Here is a 4,024-nt window from a genome sequence, read left to right on the forward strand (position 1 = left end):
CAGTAAGAAAGTTCTAGAACTAAGTTTATTTAGATGATGCTCCAGCTCTAAGATTGTCCATCTAGCCCCATCTAGCCCCTGGTGATAACAGATAAAAGAGGTGGCAGGTAAAGGAGTAAGTGTGACAGGCAGCTGTGAGTGCCTTTTCTCTTTCCTTTTTATTTATTTATTTATTTATTTATTTATTTATTTATTTTTGTCTTTCTTTTGTCAGCAGAAGCCATAGTAATCTCCTTTCTGTTTCTACCACCACCTCTGACCCGTTGTCTTTTGCATTTCTGGGCCTGAGAGGCCTTCTGCAGGTATAAATGCAGTCTAGAAGGATCAGATCTCTCATTTTGCCGTCATCTTGACAGCTGTCCCAGGCTGTAGGATCAGAGCCAGGTTTGGCAGCGAGCAGTTGCCTCAGGCGAGATAAGGTGACATCAGTGAGGCAGGYACCTGACCTTGGCCTCTGCTCTTGGGGACCTGCACGGACTCGCAGTGGCTGCTCAGACAGCTACTGTCACAAGAAAAGGTACTGGAGAAAAAAAGCAGTGTCAGCATTTGCAAACAGGGTTAAAATAAGAATCTTGTTTAAAAATCTCATCAGGAAGGGGAAGAAAACTCCACAGTTCCTCTCTTTCTCTTAAATATTCACCATCCATATTCTCTCACTGCTCACATCTYCCTTAATTCCTAATGGTTGCTTTCCTTTTGTTTTTAACATCAGATAAGGAAGAGAGGATACTGGGCAACAAAATAAGTGCAATAAGACAAAATAAGTCAATTTTGAGTAGAAAACGTTTTGCAGACACTGTCTTGGTGCATCCTTGCCAGCTGTGGCAGTGTGTCAGGAGGGACGGTCGGACCGCGGTGGGCCGTGACAGGGGCCTTTTCTCTCGCCATGCCACCAAGCAGTGGGACCTCAGTCTCAGCACCAGAAGGACGGCATTCTTCACCTTGTCAATAAGCCTTTAAAAGGCTTTTTTTTTCCATTATTGTTTTTAACTGTAACTTGTGCGCAACTCTGACCCCATCTGTCAGAGCTCCTGGGTGATACCAGGCAATGCTCTTCCTGGTAGTATGGGGGCACAGCCAAATTATGCCAAACTATGGGTAACAATGGTCTTGATTCCACTTGTTTGGAAAACAACCAAGTATGTGTTGTTCTGCAGCATGTTTCTTCAGATGACTGAAACATCATAAAAATTATATTTCAAAGCAGCAGACTGTAGATCTTGAGTTTTGATTCCTCTTCTGCTGAGGAGTTTGAGGCAAGTTAGACCAAGAATCTGTGTGTCTGTTTCTTCGTTTCCAAAAGGATCCCACTCCCTCATTCCCCCCTGAAGAGCTTTTTAGATATATTATTAGAAATTCTATATGAGAGATTTCACTGAAGGTTTTTTTTWTTATTATTATTATATTTGGTAATACCCATTAGCAACACAGTAAGTCTGCTCTGGCAAGTTATTTAGTTTTATCTTTAGGTTGATTTGAATTAAGAGGGATTATATTCAAAGTGGTCATCGGATTTGAAGAATTACTCTTTAATGACTGCAATAGCTTTATGTTCTTGCTAAATCTAGACTCCATATTTTTGGAGCCTCGTGAACTTGCACCCTGTCTCTGCAGCTTTGTCTTAGTGAACTTTACTCTGAATGGCCCCAAGGCTGCCTGATAAAATGGAAAACAAGCTCAAATAAACTTAGCATCAGTTGGATTTCTTTCTATTTGAATACTTAGATGAAATTCAGGCAGGTGGATTACTACAGGATCAGAATGGATATTGTTTCTATGCACATATCATTGCTGGCTACACAAGGTTGAATTTGCCTGTAATTGAGGGCCTGTGTCATGAATGTCCTTGGCTTCCACCTGCAGCATTTTGGTGTGTGAATTAAGCAGTGTCTTTAGGCTCAACTTGTGAATTCAACTGCAAAATAAAATGACAGTTCTGTAGTATTGAACTTACTAGTATTGGAAGATGACTGACTCTTTAAACTATCAAAAGCAGATTAGTCATATTTAAAATGTGTCACTGGGAAAGGGGGAGGAGTCAGTGTTTTGGTTTCCTGTTTTTATATTATTTGTTTTATTTTATTTTATTTAGCTATGCATTATGTGTCTGATTTTCACTTTAAACACGCCCAATGTGCTCAAATGAAGGACCACCATATTGCAAGTCTAAACTCACTGGGAAAGGAAAAAGCTGTCTAGCAAATACAAGATATTTTTATTTATTTATTTATTTTTTAAACACGCCCAATGTGCTCAAATGAAGGACCACCATATTGCAAGTCTAAACTCACTGGGAAAGGAAAAAGCTGTCTAGCAAATACAAGATATTTTTATTTATTTATTTATTTTATGAGGAAAGATCGATCTGCTGCATTCTCTTCTTTTTGATATATATCTGTCTTCTGGAAATTCTGGAGCCTCCTTTGAGTAAATTAGCTATTGGCAAATATTAGTTTTGTGGTCAGACAGATGGGCAGGAATGATCTGTAGGTAGCAGAACATTTGGATACACGCTAAGATGCCTTTGTGATGTGAATTCCTGAAGCTGCAGGCATTTTAAAGACTAAGTTATTGCTGATACTTGTGAATTTATTCTGCCCTATAAGGAGCTGGCGATCTCTTCAAAATAACATTAAACTCTCTCTGCTGAGCATCAGAGAAATCCCAGGAGTTCCTAAATTTGCCAAAGGTATGAAAAAGAATTATTAGGAAGACTGTTAGAAAAGCTAGGCTGAATAACCCATTTGATTCACTTGGCAAGGCTACTGCGTGTTTATTCCAAGTGTGCAATGCAAGGGGAACTGGCTATCAGGCAGTAGCACCAGTTTGGGATTATGGAGCTCTGTATTGTCTTTTCAGTTTCAGCAAACTTGCAGGATTGCAGAGCTTACCCAATATGAAAATGAGCCTACTTTTCCATACTCATCCTTGAATATTATAGAGGAGGCTGTGAGCAGTGAGAACTCCACCTGTTAGACTTAGGAAAATAACCAGCACATTCTCTTTTGGGTGGAGAACAAAGCCATCCTGATAACTTCAAAGGACAAAACAGGAAATGGCACTTTGAAGGATTCTACCCCAAAATGAAGCAACAACTCCCAATGCCCTTGTGCATCCAGGCTCTGCAGTTCCTCTCCTATAGAGCAAGGAAAGAGCTAGGACCCCAGCAGCTTCAGAGAGGAGCATGTGGCCTTCCCCAAATGAAACCTGGCAGCCATGGGCATCCAGACAGGCCAAGGTTCTCCTGAGACACAAACTGGATCTTTGCAGGAACCAGGCTTTCAGGTTCCCAAAATACTGACACTGCTCATTCTRGAGGAGCCCAAAAGCAGTTTCTAACGACATTATTTTTCCTTTGAAATCTGACCAAAGGCTCGTTTTTCTCACTTGGCCTGAGGGATCTGCTAGTTTAAAGGCCAGCTTGGGTAGATACTAGTTTGTCTGCTCTACCTATGATGTTTTGAAATCCCTACAACCTATGAGGTGAGGTTGTAGAAAATTGATATTGGAAGCTCTGCTTCCATGGAGTATTCTGGTTTAGGGTCATTGACTTTTCTGCAGGTTTTGCTAGAAAACTCTCAGCAGCTCTARCTCTGTCCTGTGTATTTTGGTGGTATCCCTGCAAGGTTCACTTTGGTATTCCAAACATTCACAGATTGTACTAAGCCCTATTTGCAACTGAGGTCTTCATGTGTTTTAATGCCTAAAGACTGCCACAAAACTCCACACATGTAGCAAGTCCTGAACTTGTATGCTTGTCYATGGAGTGTCTTCCACCCCACCACAGGCACATCATAGCCCTGCTACCTCCTTTAGGACATCAGATAACTCCAGAAAGAAGACATGGCAAACAAGAAGGTGAAACCCAGCTTATTGCACCAGGTGCTTCATCTCAGAGCAGCTGCTGCAAGCCATGCTGTAATGACTTCAGCTGTTCCATATGATGCAACCTGGATTTACTTAAGCTTGGATCCAGATCACYTGTGGTAGACTCTATATAAGGCAGGAAAAGCACTTCTTGCTC

Source organism: Nothoprocta perdicaria, unplaced genomic scaffold (assembly GCF_003342845.1).
Source record: "Nothoprocta perdicaria isolate Ctin4 unplaced genomic scaffold, notPer1 scaffold_66, whole genome shotgun sequence".
Classification (NCBI taxonomy): Eukaryota; Metazoa; Chordata; class Aves; order Tinamiformes; family Tinamidae; genus Nothoprocta; species Nothoprocta perdicaria.